A 9,863-nucleotide genomic window follows, 5' to 3' on the forward strand; every position below is an offset into this window, starting at 1 on the left:
AACCAAGCATTTCATCAAACACTTGGAAGGAATAAAAGGAAAGCAAAGTAAATTGATAACAACAATGAAATCTAACAACTACTTATTGCAAGGAATTAATAACAACAATCAAAAGAAACACAATTATTATGAATTACCTCAAATTGAATTGGAAGAAAATAAAAGGAACAAGAGTAGATCTACAATAAAGCATAGAAATAACATAAAGGAAATTACAACAAAAGAATAGAGGAATCATAAATGCAACAACAAAGAATTGAGAAGAAGAAGAAGTAGAGAGCATGAATCAAAACCTAGATCTAAGAACTAAACCTAATCCTAATTCTAATTCTAGAGAGAAGTGAGAGCTTCTCTCTCTAAAACTAACTCTAACTACTTCTAAAACTTAAACTATGACTAATGATCAAAAGTATGTTAATTCTCCTTCAATCCTTGGCTTAAATAGCATCAGAAATGAGTTGGATTGGGCCCACAAGGCTCCTAAAATCGCTGGCCACGAGTTGCATTAAGTGAATCATGTGCAACCATCGGCGAGTACGCGTACCGTGCACGTGCGCGCCCCTATGCGCGGTGCAACTATAGAAAATCTTATATCATTTCGAAGACCCGGATGTTAGCTTTCCAATGCAACTAGAACCGCATCATTTGGACCTCTGTAGCTCAAGTTATGATCAATTAAGTACGAAGAGGTCGGCTTGACAGCTTTTGCGATTCCTTTATTTCTTCATGATTTCTCCACTTTGCATGCTTTACTCTCCATTCCTTTGATCTATTCCTAGCCTTTTCAACCTGAAATCACTTAAAAAACAAATCAAGGTATCTAGTGGAATCAAAGGTGAATTAGATTTAGCTAATTAAGGGCCTAGAAAGCATCTTTTCACACTTAAGTACAAATTAGGAGACAATCATGAAACCATGCTATTTCATTGAATAAATGTGAGTAAAAGGTCATAAAATCCCCTAAAATCAGTACAAGATAAACCCTACAAATGGGGTTTATCAACCTCCCCACACTTAAACCAAGCATGTCCTCATTCTTAAACCAAGAGAAAGCAAAGGGATCAACATTTATTCAATGAATTCTAACTAAATGCAATCTACCTATATGCAACTATCTAAATGAATGCAATTGCTTAATCAAAATAAATCAATTTCCAAGGAGCGTATATGCACAAGGGCCTAGGACTAGCAAGTCTAATCCACAATTGAATTGAGTTATTAAATATTTTTACAAACTTGCATGAAAAGATGATCATTGGTGAAAACATGTAATTAAGTAATTGAACCGTCACCAGTAGTGTTTGCACTCTATTCGCTCAAGTGTTTAGGGTTGATTCACTTGATTCTCCTCTATTTCATGCTTTCCAAGACTTGTTTTTCATCTAACAATCAACATTTATTCAATGCATGCATACATTCATCATGAGGTCTTTTCATAGGTGGTAATGGGGCTAGGGTCAAGGTAGGATTGTATATGGTTAAATGGACTAGGATTTGAATCTTTGATGAGCTTAAACTTTCCCACCTAACCTATATAATAACCTATACAATTAAATGCTAACCTAACTACCTATCCTTCACTTTTTCACATACTCATGCATTTTCTTTCATTTCACAACACTTACGCATTGATTCTTATTGAACTTTACTTTGGGGCATTTTGTCCCCTTTTTATTGCTTTTCTTCCTTTCTTTCTTTTTTCTATTTTTTTCTTTACTTTTCTTTTTCACATTTTTTTTCTTTTTTTCTTTTTTTTTCAATTGTTTTCTCATTTTTTTTCTTTCTTTCAAGCTACATACAAGAACATCAATGCATAAGGTCTATACATTTAATTAATACATGAGTATGCACCTAATTCCCAAATATAGAAATACGAAATACCCGTTTATCCCAACCAATATTCCCAAATCTCCCCAAACATGACTAATAAGCACTCTCACTAGCCTAAGCTAATTAAAGTCCAAACAAGGGACTTTTATTGTTTTTTGCTTTAGGCTTGTAATGTGCTAAAATAAAGAACAATTGGGTTAAGCGTACGCTCAAAATTGGTTAACAATCGGAGTAAAAGGTAGGCTATTTGGGTAAGTGAGCTAAATGAAACAATGGCCTCAATCATATAAATGCATGAATACACAAAATAATGGACATAGAGAATCAAATAAATTAAAGATTACAATCATAGAAAGAGAATAATGCACACAAGAAGGAAGATAAGTGGTTATAAGATGTAACCACATAATTAGGCTTAAAACTCACTAGGTTGTGTGTATAATTCAAGCAAGTTCTATGAAAGGTTTTCACTCAAATCAATTGGTGCCCTATAGATAAATTTCTATAAAAATTTCATTATTTTGACTAAGCTTATTGTATATATATGCAAAAAAAAAAAAGAAAATACAAGTAATAAAAATCCTAAAAAACCTAAAATGAAATACAAAAGTGTTGGGATTAGAAATTTGTCACCCAAAATCGCCGATCGGTCAGATGACCTCCCCACACTTAAAAGTTTACACTGTCCTCCGTGCATTCAAAGATGAGCAAGGGGGTACGGCGACTCTCCGGATTGCCACCTTCAGCTGGTAGGTCAACCGGTTACTCCGTATTCTTTCTCTCGCTTCTATTTTTGCTTGCGGTGCATCATTCATGTAAAACAAAAATATAAAACCATAAGATGAGAGAACACAAAAACAAGGAAGCATACATTGTTGGGAATGAGGTACTAATCACTAGAATTGAGTGAGTGAATTAGTGTGACATTAGGAAAATAGGGATGTAAATTCTAAATTAGGCGCCTTTTAGAACATACATTAGCATAAAAAGTTATGTCACAAAAGGAGCATGCACTTTACTCATTTTAGTGTGCTTGAGATGCTTTAAGTAACTTGTAAGGTAAAACAAGCAATAAAGAAGCATGAATGCATTCAAGCTAAAAGCATATGGATGCATATGATCGTGAAATACAATGCATTAAGGTAAATGTACACCATCCAATGTCAAGAGATTGCCTAATCAAAGAATAGGGTTCAAAGAAGAGTTACAAGTTCGAAGGCAATTCTCATCACGTGGTATTCTTAAAAGGTAAGCATGAGGATCTTAAAACTAACACTACAAGAAAACAAGCTTTTTGCTACGCTTTTAAAGCGTGGCGAAAAGTCCGAAAAAGCATAACGATAGCTTTTCGCCACGCTTTTTGAGCTACCGGCACGCTTTTGAAAGGGTCACAACTGCAAGGGTGCTGGTTGCTCTATCGCCACACTTTTGCTGACCTATCCCCACGCTTTTTTTCTTGCCACGCTTTTACAGATCGACACGCTTTAAAAGCGTAGCCATATGTGTTAGATATGGCTACGCTTTTAAAGCGTGCCAATATCAAGATATGGCTATGCTTTAAAACCGTGCCAATAGCAAGACATATGGCTACGCTTTTAAAGCGTGCCAATAGCTGTGAGATACAGCTACGCTTTTAAAGCGTGACTGTTAATACCCACTGTAACGTTTATCGCCACGCTTCCAAAGCGTGGCAACAAGTGGAGATATGGCTACGCTTTAAAAGCATGCCAATAGGTACAGAACTAAATTACAGCCATGCTTATAAAGCGTGGCTGTTGATTGCTGCTGTACAATATAGCCACTCTTTTAAAGCATGGCTGTAAGTTAGTTCAGTACCTATTGGCACTATTTTTTTTATAAACCTTACAAAATCATAGATAATTTTAAAATTTAAAAGATTACTAATTTTAAATCAACTAATCATTGCTTCATAAACTTGTCACAGAAAAAAAGTGTTTGATCACATGATATACTCTAACAAAATACCAAAAATCAAAGTCTCATCCACTAGCAATTTCCTAATACATAAATTACAATTCCAACATGGGTTAAATTATCTAGATACTTCCTTTACACTTGATTACAAAATATAAAACTTCATGATTACTGATCATCATTGTGAGCGAAATTGTTTTCAACACTGCCCTGCATAATTTTAAATGGTGTGTGTTAGTGCATCTTATACCAAACAAAAAAATGAAAAGACATATTATCAACAAACTGTGTTGTGTTATAGTCGTACAATACTTGTAACCAGCAAAGGCTTTTCTTTCATTATATTGAAAGTCACTATACTTTTTTTGTTCTTAAAGTTTTCAAAAAAGGGAAAGGGTACTGATATAGGAAGCTAACAATCAAACTGCCCCCCTCCCCCCTTTTTTTTTGCTGCAACTATCACATGTTTTAACTTAACAATGGTATGTATTCACAACCAAATTAACCATTCTTGTAGCCCTATACTGCACCTGCAGTCATATGCATGCACATAAGTTTATTCTAGCAACTAGAGAATCAATACAAATTGCATATGGATTCTATAACAGATTTTTTCTTCTAATTAATAAAGGTGGGAAAAGAAAGAAAGAAAAGACCAATCCACAACAAATAGATCAAGCAAAATAAGATATACCATGAGAGCCATTAATTCCTTCTGGAGTTTGCAAAAATCAAAAGAAAAAAAACCATTAAAATTCAATTATGGTTTCTTTTCATTTCCTTTTTCCAATTTGATTACGAAAAAGTGCAAATTCAAAGATTTCTCGTGTTTTCCAAAATTGAGATTCAATACCACACTAAATACAAAACAAAACACTACTAAAAAGTCAACAACTTTGAATTCAGATTCCAATTCCACACCATTAGCACCATTTATATTATTTTATCTCACTATCAAATGTCCAAAATCAACAACAACAATAAGTCAACTACTTTGAATGGAAATATATCGAATATCCAAAGATAATGACTTACATCTTTGGGTGGAATATGAGTTGATTCGGAGGAGCGAGGAGTATATCTCGGTCTGCTACTTGAGGCATCCAAAGGAGAATTTTGGGCAGCCTACACTAAGGCTGCTACCTCTTCCTCACTCATTCCAGGGTTGACTTGGTGCACCAATACCTTTAATAAACTACATACACCGTCCATCTTCTTCTCTAATGATTCAACCTTGTTGTTGTATTCAACTTTGACTTGTCGAATCTCCTCATCCTTTTTAAGAGACCTTCTTGTAATCGAAGCCCCATAACAACGAACTCGACCTGGTTGGTCCTTTCCTAGCACTCCTACAAATGCATCCTCATCATTTTCCCTGCCTCTATGCGGGTTTGAAGTTCAGCCTGTCAAAAGTGAGGAGCAATAAAATACAAAGCCACATTAACTCAATATTAATAGAAATCACTATAGAATTTATATTGTACAAATCCAAATACAAATACAAACAACTCACAATTGTGCTTTGTGTTTTAGCATCAATTTCTTTTCCTTTTTTACTTATGCGAGTTGCTATGAAAAATTCAACTCTTGATGGTTCTTCACTGTTCTCTTTAGAGTCGCGCTAGAGTACATATAGAAAAATTTACATGAAGCATACTGACTAGAAAACTACAACATGAATATAAATGAGAAATCACAAAAAAACAAGTTATATTACCAGCTGCTTGCGCACTATTCCAAAATTTGTGGAACCCATCCGGTGAGGACATGTTTATTTTGACCTATTTTCAGCATTCTTAGTAGACACAGCCTAAATATAAACATAAAAAAGAGATGTTATTATTCTTAATAAACATGTTTTCTTGTTTTTTCAAAATCACACTACTTTTTTCGAAAACACCAAGTTTAATCACATAAAGAACTAAAAGACAATGTTACCTTGACAGTTGGAAGACTCCAATACTGAATTAGTTTGCGAAATTGAACCTCAGGGATCTCTAACGGTCGGTTCTTTATCATTTCTTTCTTTGTGTTGTACTTCAAGAAATGTTCCTTTTTTATTTCGCCTTTGTATTTTTTCCATGCACGACAAAATCCCTTCATTACCCACGGCTTTGAAGCTATTGGAAGAATGAATTTTTGCTAAACAAGACAACAAATTAGACTGTCAAAGGTTAGCATAAATAAAGTAACAAATAAATTTTAAAAAAATTATCTATAATTCTATAGTTACATACATTGGCATACTCCCACATGTCCTCTTTGAGGTTTTTAGGCACACCATGCCAACTAGTATATAGCAAAGTCACAAAACGAAGATTTCTAACTGTTGTGCCCAAAAGTTGGTTGAGGTTAGATACAACCTCCTTGGTTGGACCTATAGGCTGCCCTCCAAAAAATTCCACCTCCCGTCGATCATAAAAATCAGTGGCATGAAGCTTTTTGCACATAGTCTTTCCACGAGTTTTCTTCCATAGTCTCACCACGTTGTTTGGCAAACATATTTGGAGCCACATCTATAATAGTTGCTCGTAGATCATTCCTCACTAGATCAACTTCGCCATTATCATTTGGGAGACTGGGAATCACTTCAGGTTCACATGGCTCCCTTGCATATATTATGGGGGAATCAGACTCAAAGGCCATCACTTATCCTAAATAAATCTCTTGGAATTGTTTTCATAACATAGTGTTTGTCACTCACATATGGGTCTTGCACATAAAAGCATTGGTTTACTTGGGATGCTAGGACAAATGGTTCTTCTTGGTAGCATTTTTTACTGAAATACACATATGAGAGACCAAAGTTGTCTTTTGCAACTGTATACCACTCACACTTAAACAGGACTACCTTAAATTGGCCATAATAATCTAATTCAAACATATCAACTATTCTACCATAGTAGGTTACTTTTGCTTCAATTGGGTTCTTATCTTTCACAGTAGCAAAACTAGAAGTCAATGCCTCCAATGTGACACCACTATTTTGGGTTTTACGTCTTGCATCACGGTGCCTTGTATGGAACCTATACCCATTGATAACATAACCTGAAAATCTTTTTGCAACTCTATTTGGACCCCTAGCCAACCCTTTTACCCAACCAGGCACATCCTTTTTCATGGCACGAGTTTTAAACCATTCTAAGAACTGTTGACTATGGTCTTTGGCTTTCTCCCACTTTGTTCTTCGTGGATTGTTGTCATTTACTGCCTCCTCATGCTCTCTGAAGATCAAATATTCATATTCTTATTTGTTAGTAGGGTAAAATATTATGATTGAGGTCTACGAAATGACAATGAATCAAACAAAATACCTCATGTAGACTTCGATCTTATCACAATTGTTTAGGATGTATGCATGACCTTGTATTTCTGATTTTTCATCTAACATGAACAAATCTCCCATTTTTCCACCCAAAGGACATCCTTTGCTTAGAAACAAACTCGGAGTTCGCAGCTCATCTGAAACACACTCATCATTGTTTCGAGGGACTCTGTTGAGTCTTATCTGGACATCTTCATGCAAATATCTTGAGCAAAAATTAATACACTCATTCGCCAAATATCCTTCGACAATGGATCCTTCTGGACGACTTCTGTTACGAACATACGATTTTAGTGTGCACATATATCGTTCAATAGGGTACATCCAACGATATTGAACTGGACCACCTAACCTCACTTCATTTGCCAAATGGATAGACAAGTGCACCATTATGTCAAAAAAGCTTGGAGGAAAAATCCTCTCCAATTGGCATAATGTCTCAGCAATCTCTGCTTCTAAGTTAACTACCTCATCTAGGCTAATTACCTTCTGACATATCCGGCGAAAAAATTAACATAAGCGAACTAAAGCAATGGCAACATGGTCAGGAAGTATGCTCTTGATCGGTACTTGCAACAAGTAATGTAACATGAAATGAGCATCATGGGTCTTGTAACCAGAAATCTTCTTTTCTGTTTGCTGCACACATCGAGCGATATTGGAAGCGCTGCCGTCTGGTAACTTTGCCCCTTTTAACGCACTACAAAATATTGTTTTCTCTGCTGCAGTCATTGAGAAGCATGCCTTTGCTAACTTAGTTCTTTTACCATCATTCGTATCTCTTGGTTGAAGGTTTTTCCTGATACCCATGTCTTTAAGGTCAAAACGCGCAGCTGCATGATCTTTTGTCTTTCTAGAAATATCCAAAAGAGTTCCAATTAAGCTATCAACTATATTCTTCTCTATGTGCATGACATGAAGGTTGTGTCTAATCATGTTGAACTTCCAATATGGTAAATCAAAAAAGATTAACCGCTTTTTCCAATTTGAAATGCCATTCTTTGATCTCCTTTGCTTCTTCCCAAAAGAATTATCTACCCCTTGCAATATATGAAATACAGTTGTTCCATCTAACAACTGCGGTGGAGACCTAAGTTCAGTTTTCCCATTGAAAGATCTTTTATTATGTCTCCATGGATGGTTCATGGGTAAAAACCTTCGATGATCCATATAAATAGTCTTGTGGCTATGTTTCAGATATATAGAAGAAGTTTCATCATTACAACATGGACAAGCCAATTTTTCCTTTGTACTCCACCCAGATAACATAGCATACGCAGGGAAGTCGTTAATTGTCCATAAAAGACATGCTCTCATGTTGAATGTTTTGTTCTCTTTGGAATCATATATTTCGACACCTAACTCCCACAATTCTTTTAATTCTTCAATTAGTGGTTGAAGAAAGACATCAATATCATTTCTCGGTGATTGTGGGCCAGGAATGAGTAAAGAGAGCATAAAATAATCAGGCTTCATGCTCATCCAAGGGGGTAGATTATACACCATCAGAACAACAGGCCATGTACTATGTGTACTACTCAAAGTTCGAAACGGATTGAATCCGTCGCTTGCTAAGCCAAGTCTCACATTACGAGGCTCCTTTGCAAAATATTCATGTTGACTTTCAAATGCTTTCCAAGATTCACCATCGGCAGGATGCCTTAACGACCCATCTTTAACACGTTCATTATGATGCCAAGACATAGCTTCAACCGTCCTTGTGCACATAAAAAGCCTTTGAAGTCTGGGAATCAGGGGGAAATGCCTTAGAATTTTTGTAGCAACTTTACGAGGATTTTTAGATGAGGTAGCATCGTCCTCTTCTACATGATGCTCAATATAACGGGATGTTCCACAGACATGGCAAGATGAGTCATTCTCATGCCCGTTCCGATACAACATGCAATCATTGCGACATGCATCGATCTTTTGGTAGTCAAGACCCAAATTCTTCACCATATTCTTCGTTTTATCAAAAGAAGTAGGAATATTCAAATGTGACATTCCTTCTTTCAATAATTCTAAGAGAGAAATGAACGACGTATTACTCCAACCATGCAAGCATTTTAACAAGTAAAGACGGATGGTAAAGGATAATCTTGTGAATCCTTTACATCCAAGGTATAGTTCTTGGCTTGCCTCGTCTACCAATTTATAAAATTCTTTTGCACCTTCGTTAGGCCCCATGTTATGTCCATCAACTTGTGTAGTATCTCTGAATCTATCACATTACAACTCATCAATATTATCATTGCAATTATATTCCTCATCTGTGTCATTGTCAACATCCATAGCAACAAGTGATTCCCCATGATTAAACCACCGCCTATAACCTCTTACGAATCCATCGCATGTTAGATGGTCATACACGACATCCCTCCTTAACCAAAGTCTATTACAACACTTTGCACATGGGCATTGAATTTCTTCCCCTTGAGGAATTCCCGGTGATGAAAAAGCAAAGTGTAAAAACTTTTCTACACCGAGTTGATATTCTTTTTCATGACGTGGTGTATCCATCCAATCCTTGGACACATCCATCGAAAACCTATATATTTCAAATAGATAGCTAAGTTTCTAGTTTGAAGTCTTTACTGCTAGTCTCACTAACTACGAGTCTAGCTTCCTAATTAACTAAGAGACAATATTTTCCAAGTCTCCAAAATACTTTGAAGGCATTGGACATAAAATAGAAAAGAAAATGAAATTTTAGCAATTCTTAAAGAAGGTCCTGAAGTGAGTGCCTCAGGAAAGCACTTAAGTTGTCCGCATA

The 9,863-nt window shown here is 35.8% G+C and overlaps 1 pseudogene; it reads right to left on the reverse strand.

The window, feature by feature from the left end:
• Positions 1 to 7,600: 7,600 nt before the first annotated feature.
• LOC107615562 (uncharacterized) lies at positions 7,601 to 9,631 on the reverse strand (annotated as a pseudogene).
• Positions 9,632 to 9,863: the final 232 nt, after the last annotated feature.

Source organism: Arachis ipaensis, chromosome B9 (assembly GCF_059453495.1).
Source record: "Arachis ipaensis isolate K30076 ecotype BB chromosome B9, ASM5945349v1, whole genome shotgun sequence".
In the NCBI taxonomy this organism is placed as follows: domain Eukaryota; kingdom Viridiplantae; phylum Streptophyta; class Magnoliopsida; order Fabales; family Fabaceae; genus Arachis; species Arachis ipaensis.